Raw genomic sequence first — 19,427 nt, forward strand, 5'->3', positions numbered from 1 at the left:
CCCTCTCAGACGCAGGTTATTCCTGCGTGATCTGTCTTCGAGGTCATTTACCTTATCCCGAAGTGCGTCTGCCTCAGTTTGGACCTTCGTGCAGGATTCCACGAGGTCGTTGTGGGCCTCAGCAAACTCCCCCAGCTTGTCCTCAATGTGGGCCGTGCGTTCGCCAATATCCTGGATTTCCCGCCTCAGATCAGTCGCCAGTTGCTTTAAGTCGCCTTGGAGAGTCGTTCTCAGCTCCGTCAGCATTTCTTTGATTTGTTGTGCTGATGCGGGTGCAGCATCAGTCCCCGAGGACGACATGGCTGACCGTGTGGGCGAAGGCTCTTGCGACTGCTGTTCCAAAATGGTGGGGGGTGAGTCCCGGAGAGGAGAGCGTGATCGCTGTGCAAAGTAAGCGGTAACCTTTTTGGTCTCCTTTTTCGGGTTCTTTTTCTGTCCCATGCCTCAGCGTCACCTCCACTTGGGTTTTGCTCACCTCCGTGCTAATTTGCCTGTCGTAGCTAGCTGGAGATGGTCTCGGTTAGTCGGAGCGCGGTTACTTTGCGTCCATCTTGTGAGCTGTCAAGCTCCGCCCTCGACGCTTCGGTATCCTTGATCCCCGTGTATTACCTCGGTCCGGCGCCGACCCGGCTTCAGTTTCCCTTCCAACCCGTGACCCGCTAGCTCAGCCCCGCTAAGTGACTCTGCGCTGTGGCGCGTACACCCGCTCACTGCTCTCAGCTTCGGCACCACACAGGTGCTGTTGTAATCTCGGACTTTCGTTCGGGTGCGCAAGCTCACCGTCAAAAGGTTCCCCGTTGGAAACCCTAACAGGAGGACAGTTTTGGGAGACAATGAAATCTGTGACTGTAAAATGGTCTTTAGATGATGTTCAATATCTTTCCAGAACTTTTTAATTAATGCACATTCCCAAAGTAGATGAAATGGATTTGGGGCAGGAGCTTCACATTTAGGGCAAGAGTTTCCTTTGAATGAATTCCTTTGAATGAATATTAAATCTTTTGTATGCTAAATGGACTAGTCTAAAATTCTGTTCCCTCCATATTTTAGATGGAATTATTAATTTGTCTAAATTAGTTATAGGGTTGAACAAAGTCTCAGTGGTAACTTTGTTTTGAATATATTTAGACCATTTTTTTGCTGTTGATTCCATTCGGTGAGGTGCAGAATCCATATTGTTCCATAGGTTTGATTGAATGAGTATGATGTTAACCTCTAGATTGGAATCAATAAATTTATTAAAAAAAGAGGAGATATTGGAATTACAAGAGTTTTAAGGAATCCTTTGAGTCAAGTCTGTTGAACCAGTGTGAAAGTTGAAGACAAAATAATTTCTCTTTGTCTGGTATATGAAATTTTAATTTGAATTCGTCAAAGTAATGTTGACTTTCCAACCCCATTTCAGAATCAGTGTTATTTTGATGATGGTATGTATGTGATGTGATACTGTACGTTCAAAGCTTTTTGTTATACAGGTATGGGACCGGTTATCCAGAATGCTAGGGACCTGGGGTTTTCCGTATAACGGATCTTTCCGTAATTTGGGTCTTCATGCCTTAAGTCTACTAGAGATTCATTTAAACATTAAATAAACTCAATAGGCTGGTTTTGCTTCCAATAAGCATTAATGATATCTTAGTTTGGATCAAGTACAAGATACTGTTTTATTATTACGGAAAAAAAGGAAATCATTTTTAAAAATCTGGATTATTTGGATAAAAAGGAGTCTATGGGAGGCAGCCATTCTGTAATTCGGAGCTTTCTGGATATCGGGTTTCTGGATAAGGGATCCTATACCTGTTCTAATGATTCCAGTAATGGCACTGCAGAAAGGATGCAGTTTCCTTCCCCCTTTTATTGTCCTGCGTATAACAGATCATTGTTCTGTCAGTTTTGGTAGGTGCAGAATTAATAGTATATGTGGCTTTTACAGACACACATCTGTCTCCACAGCTCATAAGCTGATTTAGTAAAAAAAGGAAATAGATTTGATGTTTTGTGTAGCCCTAAATGAACTTGCCATTGCACAGTATTATTGTATAATTGTATATCATGTAATAAAATAGGATATGGAATACTATAATTCTAAATCTGCCTAGATTTAACAAAAGATTAGATGTGTTAATGGAAAAATCCCATTCATTAAACCCTGAAGCTACTGTCACCTCATAACGTAGTAGTAGCAGCTCCAGGGTTGCTTCAACTGGCACAGCACACTTGCATCCAAAGAATCATGCACAGGTGTTTTGACAGCAAGTGGTGGAAGAGACACTATATGGACTTGGAAGATTTTTAGTGCAATTGCATCCAAATTGTGTTTTTAGTGTGATCTAATTTTATCAGTTTCCATGCCAGAGCTGCTATAAAATACAACTATAATCTATTACTAGAGTATTTGTTGTTGCTTAAGATGCCAGCAGGCTCTCAGATTACCATGCAGAATTGTATTTACTAGGTAAAAGTGAAGGTACAGAGGCAATTTAAGATTTAAGAAAGGTATGTTAAATTAATCTGACATTGTATGGTATCCATTTAAGGGGGGAGAATAATGATATTATAGCAGTGGAGCAATCATATTGGCGACACAATGAACCTATTACTTTAATAAGGGACTGTTTCAATCATGACATTTTATTTTGTGGTTACAGCATCACAAATTACAAGAGTACCTTACAGCAGATTAAACAGATCACATTGTAGGATTCAATTCTAAAACAATTGCATTACTTGTCATCTTAGGGTGTACAAAACCTGTGCAGTAATTGTAATAATAATAGATTGCTGATAATGCCCATATGTTCTGTTCTCACAACAGCCTTAAAGGTGATCTAGGCTAAAAAATGACATTGCAAAATCAAACATTCTGTAAAAAAGGAAGCATATAAAAAAATAAAGAGTACCATTGTACAGGGTAAAGTACTGTATGTCTGTGTTAAGCTCATACCTCCCAACTCTCCCGTTTTCTGCTGGACAGCCCTGAATTTGACAGCTGAGCCCACAGTCCCGGCTTTTTTTTATTAAAAAGTGCCCAGTTTCTCTTTGATCCCCTGCACTGATGCCAGAAAAAGATACCAAGTTTCTGAAATTTAATTAAATGAGTTTTTGGCAGAGAGCCCAGAAAACTCAGACCCTACACTTAGATACATTGGTAACAATTTAAGATAAGTAAAGACACAATTGCAACTATTTAAGATAAGCAAGTATCTTTGGAGAACTGTGACTCACATCTTAAAGGGCAATTTCACCTTTATTTGTAAAACTGTTAAAACACATAAAATATGACCCTATAGCTCCCAGAAATGTGTTCAAACTTCATAACCTGCCAAACTTTGTAAAATAGACATGGTAATTAGAGGATGTGGCCATAAAATGTGTGTTGTCAAAATTTATTTCGACAAGCGGCAGATCTTTTTGTCCCTCTTTCCATTTTACAAATGTTGGGAGGTAAGTAATCTCAGTTATCAATAGACAGTATATATAGTATATGTTACACAATTCAGATGTGTAATAATTTACGCATTACCTTCCAAAAATAATGGACATCTTTCTGCAAAATATAATCAAGATCATGGTCCCACTAGAAAATAAATGAACTGAAACACCTCATTGAGTTGCCTCATCAGTTTACTTTAATCTCACAGACCATGAGAAATTAACAGCCTTCAGCCTAAGCAGAAAGTAAGGTCACATTTTCTTTTGAAAAGAAACAATTGGTTTTGGTCCTTTATTGGTCTGGTGAAATATTTACCTGCAATTACTGATATCCTACCATATCTAGTTAGAAATGAATACCAATGAAATCTAATTTGACTCATGCAATAACGTATGAACAGAAATATTAACCCAGAAGGACCATTATAGATTTTTGGCAATGCCTTTCTACAACCAGTTAACACCCTGTTATGCCCCTGGCTACACCCCAGTCATGCTATTACCCCTACCCAATTCTGTCTGCTTCTAAGGCAATATTGGGATTGCTTTAGATCTTTTTAACTGGGAGGGTTTAAATGAATATGGATGCAATTTTGGGGAGAGGGAGACTGGGCTGTTACTGTGACTGATCAGGTAAAGGGGCACCAGAGTTGACAAGTCTGTATGAAATATGTCTAATGTCCTTTATATGTTATCTGGTTTATTTAATCTGGTTTATAATTATCCCAATCATGAGTTCACTTCACATAAGACAGAGTAACCCCAAAACTACAGTCAGAGATCCTCTTGTTTGATTTTACATGACCCAGGATAATAAATAACCAAACGCTCAACCACTGTGCTATAGTGGTAGGTGCGTAAGTCAATGAACCCCTACAAAGTCCCAGAGCAGACTGAAGATGATTGATAATGTATGACACATATTTTCTTACTGAGTTAGTTCATATGTCGGAACATCTTATTTTAAACACAGACATACAGTAGGTAGAGAACTGATAGAATCTGCTGCAATAAAGGGCCACATTATCCTAAAATACATCTGATGAATTAAGCTTTTTTAATAAGAAATATTCATATGTTTTTGATATACAAGCTTTAAACTTAAGGGCTGTATTTGCTAATGTTATTCCTATATTGAACTGCTCTTGATCTCATCAACATTAGAGTATTCCGACTTGGTTAAATTACTGTATGTTGTGGTTTCTTGTAAAGACAGGTATAAAGCAATAGCAGGACTGTGGCAAGTAATACATAGGCCTGTCAACCTGAAACAATAAGCCCAGCCTGCCCAATGACTATGCAGTGAATCTTGTATTAACAGTGGGCTTTTGTTACCCCTAACTACTATTGTACTTGATTCTAATGTTTATAACAGGGAAGGAAGCTGCAATTATTTTTCTAGAAATGTTTTCAACCCTACTTGGAAACAGCAGTTTATTGTTACTCTTTGCTGCACAGAATGGGTCTGATTCATGTGACAGTATTGGATATTGCATTTAAAGGTTGTGAGACACACTGATATCATTAGAATGCATGAGATAGATGTCAGACTATTATTTCTCTAACACATGGGCACAATCAATAGAGAATTATAATACACTGGATGGCATGGTTTGAATATGTGGCATAAAATGGTAAGGAAGCACTGGGTAAAATGGTTATCATGCCTGTGATAGATTAAATTTATTTTATTTTGAATTTTTATTTTTATTGTGACCATCAGGCAGAATACAATTATTATCAAACGTGAGATAGCTGAAATTATGAAATAACATAAGTGTTTGGATGTCCATTTTACAATATTCATGAGAATAACCAGCTCTTGTGAGAAGACAGATACTGTGTAACCTGTGGTTATCTGCCCAACTATAGATAACGATAGGGGTATTGATATTTAATTCTCTCCATGTGGCAGATTTACTAAAGGGTGAATTGTCGCACCTGCTTTTGCAGGCAATTAGGCTGAAAAAAGGAAAAGATGCCAGCGTTTTTGCACTTTGATGCATTTTCAGCTCACAGAATATAATGTAAGTGACAGAAGATTGAGGAAGATCTAGCTACTTTAATGCACTTTGCCTGGTCTGAGGAAGTCGCCTGGCTATAGAGTGCGAATAGAGTGTGAATGACTGCTAGTGCCAGTCTCTTTCGCTAGCGAATTGGCGCCTGCGTCAGTTAGTAAATTGGCAATGTCCCTACTGGTGGTAACGCTCTGGTGTTTGATTCTAGCAGCTCAGTAAATCAGGGGCAGACTCAGAACTGTTACAATTTTGCAACATTAAGTTGATACATTTCTCAGCAGCATCTCTGGAGTATTAGCAACTATTGTATCAATTCTAACATCTGCCTGTAATGAAACCAAGAGATTCTGCTCAGCAGGGACAAAGAAAAGAAATGTATCAACTAAATGTATCCATTTATAACAGTTTACAGGGTCGGCGACCCCCCCTCCCAGGGCTGCTTCAGAAGGTGAAAAATGATACTTTACACTTCAATAATAGAAAAACTGTGACACATAGAAAATATAAAGTCATTGGAAAAAGTCATTCGTTCTGGTGATCTATCTGAAAACAACTAGTTGTTTAAAGGTGAACCACCCCTTTAATTAGAAGGTGGATGCCTTCCTCAGCACCTGCTACAGTATTGTACATACAAAATATCTGCGGTTTCCAGAAACTGCTTCTGATTTAGGAGCCGTGTTATCTCTTGGAGAGGATAGGGGCGTACTTATATTAAGGCACCCAAGGGCCTGTGCCTAAAACGGCAGGTTTTGGGGGGCGGCCCTTGAGTGCCTATAAATTTATTTAAAAAAAAAAGATTCCCCAGCCTCTGCCACCGATTTACATTGGAAATCCGGTGACGGAGCTGTGTGTGTGTGTGTGGGGGGGGTGAGGGGTTTGTTGGGTGCAGCTCTAGTCTCAGTCTCTATAGGTAAAGTGACAATAGGCTGTGGCAATAGGCTGCAAGCTTCAAGGGATACTATGCTTTTTTATGTCTATTTAAGCCTCTGCTTGGTTGCTAGGGAGGTAGAACATTTGAAACAAGAAAACTATTCCAATTCATACATAAAGAGCTGCAAAAGAGTAACGTGAAAAAACATATTACCAACAGAATAATACTGTCTGCCTCAGTGATCCCATAACTGTATCTCACTAGCCACTGCTAAACTACAATTCCCAGCATTCAAAGCCAGAACCAAACTACAATTCCCAGCATTCAAAGCCAGAACCAGTAGCAGAGTTGTAGCTGATGGGCTAAGAGAGGAGATCTGAGCAGGACTTTCCTTCATTGGGCATGGGAGAGTCCTGTCAGGGACCAGTGAGTTCTGATGGTGGCCCTGGTTCTATGACTGCTTATGTTTCATGTCTATTTGTTGTATTTTCATAAATGCACATGTGTGTGACTGATGTGATTGGCTGCCAATTACTGGTATATCATGTCTTACTTGAGGATGACATCACTCCCAGCTCAGCACTGATTGGCTGAAAGCTGCCAGGGAAGGTGACTTAACAGCTCAGGCACAAGTGACCAGTATTTCATTTCTGGATTCAGAGGTAAGTGGAATAGACTTTATGGGGGGGAGCTAAAGTCAATGATACAATGGGATAGTTTGGGCAGTGTGGCTTCCATGATGTATAGCAGTTTGGGGACTAGAGCCAGGCCCGGACTGGCAATCTGTGGGATCTGGCAAATGCCAAAGGGGCTGCTGTAAGATGCTATAGACAGTCACTATTTATTGGGCTGCTGGGGGGGCTGTGAGGGCCTCTGTGTGTCTCAAATGCCAGGGCCATTTTTAAATCCCAGTCCAGACTTTAGTCTAGAGCCAAAGCTACCAAAATTGCCCCACTATTGCCTGCTATTGTAATTGTCTGGGAAGGTGCTTGTCATGAAATTGTCCATTGGAGATGTCAGTTTGTCTTCCCAGTTCCATCTTTTTCAATTGCATTGGAAGGGGGGGGGCATTTTTGGTTATAAGCCACCAGGGGGTACAAAGGGGTACAACTACAAGGAAGGGGACAATCAATGATGGTGCCTTGAAAATGGTTTCTGGTGGCAGCCCTGCCCAAACTACTAAAACTTGTGGGTGCTAAAGTACCCAAAATCTGCCTGTGTGCCATTGCTAAGGGGAGTGAGACAACATGAGAACTTGCTGTCCCACTGTCTCTAATCCTGTGCTTATCTAGCTGTGCCTTAACTACAATTCCCAGCACCCCCTGTGGCTGACTTGCAGTTATAGAATATAGTATGTTTGGTATTTCTTGTCTACTTGTTTCTGCTTTTGAAGTGTTAGACCATTTACTCTGCTACTCTTTAGCTGTAACTGTCAACTGCCATTTTTCCAACTGCCATTGGCCAACTGTCCCATTCATCACTCATCCTAGTGGCCTCAGCATTAGAGTAGGAGATGGGTAAGGGAGGACCTGAGAAGAAAGACAAGTAGCATTAGCCTAGAATTAGGGTGCCTTGTGTTATGGGTGCAGGGGCAATGATCAGAGCTTGACTGGTTATGAAAAGCCCCAGTGGGCCCATTACTCACCTGGGTCTCTAATGGGAACCAGTGTCTTCTGCATCTATTACACCCTGCCAGTAACATACAGCTTTACAGTAATGGCACAGAGGGAGATTTGGGATGTTTTGTCCCCATGTGATTTACAGTTCAGTGTATGGCCAACCAAATGCTCACTCCCAAATGATCACTCCTGTTCATTTCTAAATTCAATTTAATTGAGCCCTGGTGAAAGCAATTGGCAAAGAAATGAATGAGGATGATTCCAAGTGTTCATTTAACTATTAGTTTGTGCATTGTGTCACCAGGACCCAACCTTGATTAGCAGGGGTGTCTAGGGCCCTTGATTGCACCAATCACCAGTCTCTCCCAATCAGCTCCTTCATTCTATTAAAGTTGCTGCTGATTGGTGTTACTGGTTATTTATAAGGCACAACCATATTCAGTAGCACAGTATTGAGCTATTAAGGGAAATCCAGTATATACAGATATATATGGCAGAGAGGGTTCAGTTCACAATATCTTCTCTCTCTTTCTCTCCCCATAAAGTGAAATACGAGCGATTCCTAGTGATTTCCAGTGATTCCTAGTGATTCCCAGCGATTCTCAGCGATACTCAGTGATTCTCAACGATTCCCAGGAGCAGAAGAAGATAAAGAAGAAACACAAAAGTCTTTTTAAAGACTATCAACGTTCATCAGGAGCAGAAGAACAACTTGCCCAACCCATTGTGGGTTATTTGGAGGAAGGTAAGGATCCTGCATTTTCCTATCCAGGGCCACCATCAGGGGGGGACAGGGGGGACAAGTGTCCCGGCGGGCTTAGCAGTGCTGCACTTTTGAAAGAGACCCGGCCCCCCTTTGAGAGCGCCCGAGCTGTGCGGTCATTTTTCAAGTCCCGAAAAACAGAAGTGCCGAAAAGGAACCGAAGTCACGAAAACAGTCGAAGCCGAACTACTGAAGCGGTGAAAAAACCCGAAGCTACGATTTTTTAATTGTAAAAGGGGCCCTGGCACCAATGGTGTTTTAAAAAAACTTTTATGGGGGGCACTGGCGCCAGTTTTTTCAAAGTCACAAAAGAAGTCCTGAAGCCATGAGTTTAATTCTACTGAACACCAATTTGTGTGTGTTTTTTTTTAAATCCCCTGACCACCAATGTATTATTTTAATATTCTATAGGGCCCCTGCCACCAATGTTTTTTTTAAAAATATATTTTTTAACTTGTAAGGGGGGCCATGGAGCCAATGTTTTTTTTAAAAAAAATATTCTTTGGGGCCCAAATTTTTTTGAACTTATAAATGGGCCTTGAACATCAATAGCTTTTTATAACTTGCGTGTGTGTGGGGGGGTTACTTTTTGAGCGATGATGTCTGTGTGGTCTTTTAACTGTGATGTGAAGTGGGCGGGATCTGGGGTGGGGATCGGGTGCCAGTGTGGGGGGGCCCCAAAATGTTGTTGTACGGGGCCCCGTGATTTCTAATGGCGGCACTGTTCCCATCTGTAATATGTATTACACAGTAGATGAGGCTGAAAAAAGACACACGTCCATCAAGGTCTACTTTTTTGTTTAACTGCTGATCCAGAGGAAAGTAGGGCCCTGACAGAAATAATGGGCTGATTTGTGGACCAAATAAAATGGGATGGTATTGTCTTAAAATAGGGACATGGGGAGCTGGTGGGGAGGGGCATTCTATATACATAAGTAAGCATTAGTTTCTACTTGGAACCATATTAAAACCATAGTTTCTGAATGAAAAGGGTTCTCATTAAATAAGGTGTAAATATGCTGCTGTTTTGACGTGTTTATTGTGTTTATTTGGGGGTCTTACATCTTTACGTTAACTCTAACCTTCCCAAATCTCTATTTTATATTACAGGAACATCAAAGATGGGCATGAGTGCAAGTAGCCGGCAATACTACCAGTGGCGCTTTGAAAAGGTAAAGGTGCTCACAGCTAATTTCCTCATTTTATTTTCTGACTGCTGAGAAAGGTATCCAAGGGGTTAAAGGAGGGGCTAACCCAATGCTAAACATGTCATATCTTCTGTGTAAATACAACGAAACAGAAATTTGACAGGGTTTAGCATAGTGTGTGCCCTGACCTCAATGTTTTCTTGCTTCTTACATTTTTCTAGCCCGCACCGTGGATCTCGCCTGATCTGGACATCTTTGAGATCAGGGATTTTGAGGATCCACTCGCGGGCCCTTATCTCGAGTGCATCAGGGACAAGATCACCTTTGACATCAGGTTTGCACTCTACGATCTGTGGATGGCCAAGGACTGCGTGAAGATCACAAAATGGTGGAAATTACACCTTAAGAACGAGTTCTGGCAGGACTACAGATACATCAAGGCCCACCTGAAACACCTCTACAAAGAGCTAGAGAAGATCAACAAGGCCATACTGATTAAGAACAATGAGAGATATTCAGGTGCAGTATATAATCCATCCTTTTCTTTCCCACACTTGGCTTAATCACCTGATTTGTGCTTAATGTGCTCCTAAATATTACAGGTGTGGGATCCGTTATCCGGAAACCCATTATCCAAAAAGCTCCGAATTACGGAAAGTCCATCTCCCATATACTTCAGCTAATCCAATTTTTTTAAAAATGATTTCCCTTTTCTCTGTAATAATAAAACAGTTTCATGTACTTGATTCAAACTAAGATAAAGTTATTAGAAGCAAATTCACCCTATTGGGTTTATTTAATGTTTACATGGTTTTCTAGTAGACTTGAGGTATGAAGATCCAAATTACAGAAAGATCCATTATCCAGAAAACCCCAGGTCCCAAGCATTCTGGATAACAGGTCCCATACCCATATAAGGATTTTACAAGTATATCACTTGCTAACGTAAAAAAAAATACATAGTCTGAGTTATTTTGTTTGGTTTTACAGGTGGTCCTCGGAACAACTCGGCAAATGATACCAGCACCACCAGCAGTTTCCTCGGTACCAAATACCGATGTACCTCAGTCTAGGCACCACATCCTCAGGAAACAGCAGTAACTATGGGACATCTCAATTCCACCAGTGATGCCCCCCTTTCATCCACTGCACTTTCACCAGCGGTGCTTTCAGCCACTATAGTTCCACCAGTGGTTCCTCCCCTTTATCCAAAATATGGTGTTATACACAGGGACTTCTTTAAGCCACTTGGTAGACCCTGCATTCCTTTTCATTCCATCCCTCAGACTGCAAATGCGGGGGTCTGCAGGCTGCCAATGGAATGGAAAGGAATGCAGCATTCATCATGCAGCTTAAATGTGTCCATGGTTATGCTGCCATATTCCCTTCTCTTTCTCATCCTTTCACCGCAGTCCCTTACCTTACCATATTCCCCCCCCCCCGCTTCCCTTGATTCTATTTGGCGCATTGATCGTGGGAGAAAATCCGATTGCCTTTAAGGGGTCAGGAAGGAATTTTTCCCTCTAGTGAAGGAAATTCGCTTCTCAGAGGTTTTTTGCCTTCCTTGCGATCAAAAAGCGCAGTTTATCTAATTATTAATAAAGCTGTGAATTACACAGATTAACCACAAAGTCATTGTGTGTATCTTTATTGTGGGTATTGGGCTAGGGATTTGGCAGGGATAATATATAGAGGGGGAGGGAGAGACATTAGAATAAGGCTCTTAGAGTTCAGAAAATGGTCACATTGGTTATGTTTCTCCTTGGTTCCGGACAATGAAAGTGAAACAACATATAACTGCTGTGTCAGTCCTACTATCCTCCATAGGACTTTTAAACCTAAGTAATACTGAAAGCCAATAAATATCCTTCCTAAATCTCACCCTAACTGGCCTTCGGACAACTCCTCCCTTTGGGCCTTTGGAAAAGCGCCGACACCATAGTTTAGAAGGGCCCTGATGGCCTGTGTTGGTTTACGGAAGCCATGGAAATTGAATATTTAGAGAGAAAATCAGTTACATGCAGATCTGCAACCAAATTCTGTTTTAGAATCATCATCTCATGCTCTTTTACCTTAGTTGTCTAAAATTCCCAGGAAATTATGGAGGAATCTACTAATTTAGCCTCTTCAGTAGATGATAACAAAGACAAATTATACTGGGTTGCAGCTGGATTAGGTGGGATTTTTATATAGACTTGACACTGCCCAGCCTTTATCACACCCATTTATTAGTGTAAGAAGGTATAATCTATAGAGGTTTTATAAAACAGATGTTGAGAATCAGACTCCTGGAATGAACACAGGGTTGAACATAGCTAGCTGTACTGTATGGAGGAAGGTTATACAAGCTAAAATTGCATTACACAATTCCCTCTGTAAAAAGCTGATAACGCAACAGGGTAATACTGAGGCTGTGGGTGGTTAAATAACAGCAAGACCAGTAGTTTAGACATACAGTATGAATGAGGGTATTATAGATAAAGGGATCATTCAGGCAATTGGTTGGTGGAAGTGATGTCATGCGCACAGTGTAGGGGGCGTGTTTAGGTCAGGTGCCTAGGGGGGCATCGGATTTATATACAGCCCTAGGAGAGAAACAAATTATCTGAAATTAAATGTTATACCTTAAAATATTCAATATCATGAAATCTTTACGAGGGAACCAACAGCACTGCTTGTGGTATTTATTTCAGAACATGGAATAGTACATTAGCTCTGATCTCTGTTTGCAAGTGATATCTATTGTTAATGTGGCTACACTTTCAAACAAGTTAAGCCTATTGTGTGAATGTCAGAGCACGGGAATGAGATACCTGTACTTGGATTCTTTCTGGCACATCTAGATAAGTACACCAAAAGGGATTCTATACACTTACATATTACAGCAGAGTTCTGGTAAGCCCAGAGGAATGCCCAAGATGACATATTTATGGTATTTCTCTTCACCAAAATGCACCATTTCAGAGGCCCCTAACTACTCAAAAGTGCTGCACATTATACTTCATGTTTGTAACTCAAAACAATAACTTTTAAAAAAAAGAAATATACTAAATTTTGAGATACTATCTAGGCAGTTTTTATTGTGCAGCATAGTGGGATGTCTAAGCAGTTACTGAATGAAGCAAATTTGCTGTGCTTGGGACAAACTGTATAATTTACGTTATATAAATACTTAAAGTCATATGGTGTCTGAGCAGCACATAACATTTTCACAGACAACACAAAGACAAAGGAGGTATGATAATAAAAATGTTTTCACCAGGTGTAATTACCTAGAGTCAGTGTCGACTGGCCCACAGGGATACCAGGAGAACTCCCGGTGGGCCCAGGTATCAGTGGGCCCTCATGCTGCTAAACATTTAGCATAGTTCATGGTCATTCTTTATTTCTATGAGAACAAAAAGACTAAATAGATGGAATAATAGATGATAGTATTATATTGTAAAGAAAAGAGACGAGGAGAATAGCTGTTGAGTGAGGAGAGGAAGAATAATAATACTGAGAGTGGGCCCCTGGTCTAAGGTTTTTGGGAGGGCCCGTTATCCCAGTCTGACACTGATAATCGTGTGGTGGGGTAAGTGCCTTCTCCCTCAGGGTCCCGGGCTGTGCCATTACAGATGCACATGGGCAAGATAGGCATGAAGTACAAGTCCAGGGGGGCAGTGCCCCCCCTTGCCTCTATATGTGGACGCCCATGGCTGCAGGTGAAGTGATCCACGGAAGACAGTGCCATGGATGAAGAAGTACAAGAGCCCTGGTACAACACAGTGGAAACATCCAGTTTCTGGCTTGTAATGCCCCTGTTCATTTATTAAAACTTTTCCAAAGGGAACAGGTTGCCCAGGTATGGGTGATGTGCGAGACTCTGATAGCTTGGCACTAAATGCAGAGCAGGAGGACACAGCACATTTTCCCTGCACCCCTTTCTCATCCTGTAAACCAGAAGGACTGGCCATACCGGGGAAAGCACCTGAAATTCCTGTGGGATAATAAGCGTTTATAAAGATTGGAAGGATCTTTAAAAACCTACTATGGGCCTGCACCCATACACCCTGCACATTTTATAAATGTTCAAGATTACTGAGGATTGATTTACTTCCTGAGGTGACTGCAACCTTGTGTGACTTTTATGAAGAAACTGGCATCTGGACTCAGTGACTTTGAATGACTATTTAATTTTCATTAATTGTTTTGTCATTGGGAACTTACTCTTTATAAAAAGTAAGAAATTAGACGGTGCCCCCTCACTTCCGGGGGTCCTTTTATAGACCCGCGCCGCCGCCGACGTCACAATGATGTCACAAAAAGGTGCGGGGCGAGCAGACGGGAGAGTATAAAACTGGAACCCGGAAGTCGGATGCCGGCATTTGAAGGTGGCACCCGCGGGGAACACTGTGAGGTCGACCAGAACCCGTGGGTCTCGCGGGTCCCGCGGGTATCGGGTCGGCCCGCACATCACTACTGTATACTGTATATTGTATATTCGTCTGCAATCAGTCATATTGCTTTTTGGGTGGTAGCATTTAGTAAATCTGCTATGGGTTATTGTGATTATCATAGTCAAACTGTGGGGCTGATTCACTAAGCGACGAAATTGCACTAGCAACACTTCGCAACACTTCGACAGGTGTAGATTCGGCAGGACAACGCTAATTCACTAAAATCCGAAGTTGCGTCCAGGGCGCTGAACGCTGGCAAAGTTGCGCTAGCGTTACTGCGGCAAGCGAAGCGAAGTTGCGCTACCGTTGGCTAATTTGCATATGGCGGGAAGTTAAAGTTGAATAGACATATATGTTGCAGCCAATAAATTATAGTACACAAGCCTGGGAAACCTTAATAAAATAAAATAGAATTGTTATATTGCCCTACACATGATCCCAGTGTATAGGTTATGTGCCAAATGTTAGAAAATGTACAATCTTTTGCAGCCTATCACTCTGAAAATTAAAAGTTGTCAGCGTTTTTTGGGACTTAGAAAAATGTTCAACTATATTTTGAGGAAGTCCTATCTGGCGCAAGAGGTAACGTTCAGTAAAATCCACATCTTAGTGAATTCGCATAGTTACTTCCCTTCCCAGAGCGCATTTTCGGGAGCAAATTACCGCTATAGTCTATCTCCTTCGCTAGCGAAGTTACACTTGCGCCCGTTAGTAAATTGGCGAATTAGCGAAATGACATCACGCTGGCAGATTTTCGCTAACGTTAGTCACTTCGCCCTTCAGTAAATCTGCCCCTATTTCTCTGACTTCTGATTCTCACATGAATATTATTAAGACAAAAGAAGAAAGAAGTTCAAACTTATGTTCTCAAACCTTAAGTGTGTTTAATTGATGAATCTAAACATTACTATGGGCCTGTGCCCCTCTATTTTTATATATGATCCCACTCAACTCTCTGAAAGTATTATACAGGTATTTTATGATCAATGTAAATTATAAATTAAGTAGTAGTGCCTTTAGGGACCCCCAAGAATGATTAGGTCTCAACCTAGTGTGATAGTATCCTGATAACAGTACCGTAATAGTTTTCTGGTCAACTGAAGAACAGAAACTATAAGATTTACAAAATAGTGTCCAGGCTTATCAGGCATTGGACATATTTTTGGAGCATACATTTATTCCACACTAACAACTATGGCAATGTTTTTTGTTCTGGTCATAGTCAAGAATTGGCATCCTCTTCTGAAGGTTCTAACATGAGAGCCACAATCTGAGAGTCTTTTTGAGCTGCAAGGAAATATAGCTCCTCTGGACCTATGTCCCAAAACCAAGGATCTCTGATGTCAAATGAAGATGTTAGTATGGATGGATTAAATGTGTCATGAGGTCATTTCATGAAAGAAACTTCATGCACCCTGTACTGATGATAAATTGAGCTGCTTAAGTTCACTGCAACATGAAAGCGACTGTTGATGACAGATACAGTGATAAGCATCTTGCATGTGGAGATGGGGCTGTTAATGGACAGTATGGACAGCACACAAGTGCTCTGTTCTAATTAGGGCTTTTTCAGCAGGATTCAGAAGTAAAGTTTTCCCCTTCCCATCCCTAATTTGCATATGCAAATTAGGATTTGGATTCGGTTCGGTAATCTCCAAAATCTTTGGTGAAGGACTCGGCCGAATCCAAAATTGTGGTTTCGGTGCATCCCTAGTGCTAATGTGTTGATGAATTGGAAGCTTTTAACAGATTAAAGGTAACCTCATAAACTCTGTCAAGACAACAATGAGAGCCACTCCCATAGGGAAAGCAAGTGACAAATATGACATATCCAAGTCTGAGCCTAAGACATAACACTTAGATGCAAGTATATGTGTTTGCAGGTAGTTGAAGGGTTGACCTTCAAGATATGTTTCATGCATGCAGGCCCGGATTTGTGGAAAGGCCACCAATGCCCGGGCCTAGGGCAGCAGGATTCTAGGGGCAGCATGAAGCCAACCACACCCACATTGATCTGGAAGCTCTGGGGCTGATCATGAAATACAATCGTTTTTAAAATTTCCTATGTGCCGATCCGCCAGTGCTCCCGGCCTGTGCATGTGCACAAAAGAAGGGAGGGGACAGGTGTGACGAATGGCAGCAGGCCTAGGGGTGTCCGCTATGTAAATCCGGCCCTGCATGCATGGTGGGGAGTATAAAAGCCCTTGAACAACTAACCAAGTTTATGTGTTTCCTCTATGTACTTGAAATGGCAGGGACTTTTTTGACTCCCTGTCCAAACATGGCTTAGATGATGCATGTATAGACAGTTTGGGTTACATCTAAGGCAAGTAACAAGCATGTCCCTCTCATGCACACATATCTCCCCCCCCCCACGCATGATGAACACATAACTTTGTTAGAACAAAAGTATCTAACTACCAATGTCAAACTATTTTGGATAAGATCATCCTGGACAGTAGCAAACCAGTATGTGCATTGCTCAATTGTAATTTCAATAAGTATAGCAGGCCATCTAGTGGCAGAATTCATGCAATGAGTCTTTTGGGCAAGAATCTGATGGGATTTCAACTTGGACACTTTGAAAGTGATTGGCACTTGAATACATTTACCATCACAAATCAGTCTAAAGACCTTATTTTATGTTGAGAATAGCAAAGTGCTTGGGCAGTGTGTTGCAGAGGACCTCTTGTCCTTTTCAACAAACATTTCCAGGAAGAATACAAAAAAATGTAACATCTCTGCATCATGGATATAATAGTCAATGTAACGTTGATATCATATATATAACATCACTGACTGCCTCTTAAATGGGAAAGGTTTACAAGCTCCATTCTGTATACATTCAAAGTTGAAGTTTTATATGTTTTTGAAATGATTAGCCTTCCTATTCAGCCTGTTTCCATCCTGCAATAGAAAACTTCTGGTATTTGGGACACTGACCCACAAAGAAATGCAGGTACTGTGAGAGCACAAGTTTGTTGCTGTTTTTTACCGGTTATCTTTCTTTTCAAATCCTGTCCTATTTGCCTTCCATTTGGGTTTTGAGGTTGCTAAAATTATACAAAAAATAATGAATGAAAATCAAATTGCAAGTTTCTTAGAATATTACTGCCTACATCATATTAAAACGTCATTTTAATGTGAACTACACTTATAAGCTGTGCCGGGAATGGCTTTGTTTTGGTGTCAAAACACCACTCCCTTGAGCACAAATATGTGCCAATATCTAATCAAATAGTTAAAGGGATACTGTCATGGGAAAAAAATTTTTTTTCAAAATGAATCAGTTAATAGTGCTGCTCCAGCAGAATTCTGCACTGAAATCCATTTCTCAAAAGAGCAAACAGATTTTTTATATTCAATTTTGAAATCTGTCATGGGGCTAGAACATTTTGTCAATTTCCCAGCTGCCCCATGTCATGTGACTTGTGCTCTGATAAACTTCAATCACTCTTTACTGCTGTACTGCAAGTTGGAGTGATATCACTCCCTCCCTTTCCCCCCCAGCAGCCAAACAAAAGAACAATGGGAAGGTAACCAGATAACAGCTCCCTAACACAGATAACAGGCTGCCTGGTAGATCTAAGAACAACACTCAATAGTAAAAACCCATGTCCCACTGAGACTCCTTCAGTTACATTGAGAAAGGAGAAACAGCAGCCTGCCAAAAGGCATTACTCTCCTGAAGTGCAGGCACAAGTCACATGACATGGGGCAGCTGGGAAATTGACAAAATGTCTAGCCCCGTGTCAGATTTCAAAATTGAATATAAAAAAATCTGTTTGCTCTTTTGAGAAATGGATTTCAGTGCAGAATTCTGCTGGAGCAGCACTATTAACTGATTCATTTTGAAAAAAAATTTTTTTCCCATGACAGTATCCCTTTAATATTACCTAGTTCTCCAGGATCACCTTTAGATTAACTTGTGCCAGGGGACACAGCTTTTTCATCTCTTCCATCCCTACCAGGTAATCCAGCATTACCATGTGTCCCAGGTATACCTGGAATCCCTGGTGTTCCACAGCAAGAAGAATCTTGTTATCCTCTATTGAACTGGAGCATGGTATTAGGGTGATCAGAGATACAGTATAAGATGGAGCAATGGTATCATCCTATGGGGAAAAAACAGTAGGAATGAATGGTAAAAGCAGGAGAGGAATAAGACTATGCTTAGTGGAAGCAGAAAGGGAAATGTACTGAGATCAATATATAATAAGGATGAAACAATAAAATATTTTTTTTGCTAAACAAGATTCGGATACTTTCTGAAAATAGGTGGAATAATGAAATGTAAACAAAAAAATAACAATATTCTTGATTCCTCCTCAGGTACAAGAATGTAGAATGTTTTGCCCAAACAAGGATTATTGAGAGATACAGATTGAGACTAACTTGTTTAGTAATACTTCTCATATCCTTAGTGCTACCTAAAGAACACTACCAGATTATAATCACTATTGGCAGATCACTGCCAACAGACTTACCTGCAGTAGATGGAAGACTTTATTGCTCTAGTGAGGGGAAATACATTGCAGCAGACCCTGTGGTCCTGTACCCCCTGTTTCCCCAGGCTCCTTTGTGGGGGGACAGCTACTGTTTCAGGGGTTTGTACTAGAGGTGCAGAAAATGTTCACAGAGATATATACTCTAGTGTCTAGTAGTAATTTAAGTTATATAAAGCTTGCAATTTTTTTTCCAATTAATACATATGATATGAGATAGGAGCTTAGAACAGCCTACAGTCCCAGATTTTTAATAAAATGTCTGAAGTTTCTCTTTGACCTTCTGCACTGATGCCAGAAAATGAAACAAAGTTTCTGAAACTTAATTTAAAAAAGATGCTTTTTGGCAGAGGGCCCAGAAAACTCAGCAGCTGCACTTAGATACATTTGTAACTATTTCAGATAAGCAAAGATACAATAGTAACGATTTAAGATAAGCAGATCAAATCAAATCAATAAGGTGCCACACTTACACTAGATCGCCTTTTGCAGCGTCGGGTGCACAGCTATGTTCCTCTCTGCCCAAGGAAAAACTCCACTGTAAAGCAATCATTCCAGCAGCACGCCGATATGTGAATCAATGATTATTTATTCATGCCATTAGCAGAGCGACATTTCGGGCTATTCCAGCC

The 19,427-nt window shown here is 40.8% G+C and overlaps 1 pseudogene; it reads right to left on the bottom strand.

The window, feature by feature from the left end:
- Positions 1–561: 561 nt before the first annotated feature.
- LOC121396030 lies at positions 562–18,404 on the bottom strand (annotated as a pseudogene).
- Positions 18,405–19,427: the final 1,023 nt, after the last annotated feature.

This window comes from Xenopus laevis, chromosome 7S (genome assembly GCF_017654675.1).
Source record: "Xenopus laevis strain J_2021 chromosome 7S, Xenopus_laevis_v10.1, whole genome shotgun sequence".
NCBI classification, from domain to species: Eukaryota; Metazoa; Chordata; class Amphibia; order Anura; family Pipidae; genus Xenopus; species Xenopus laevis.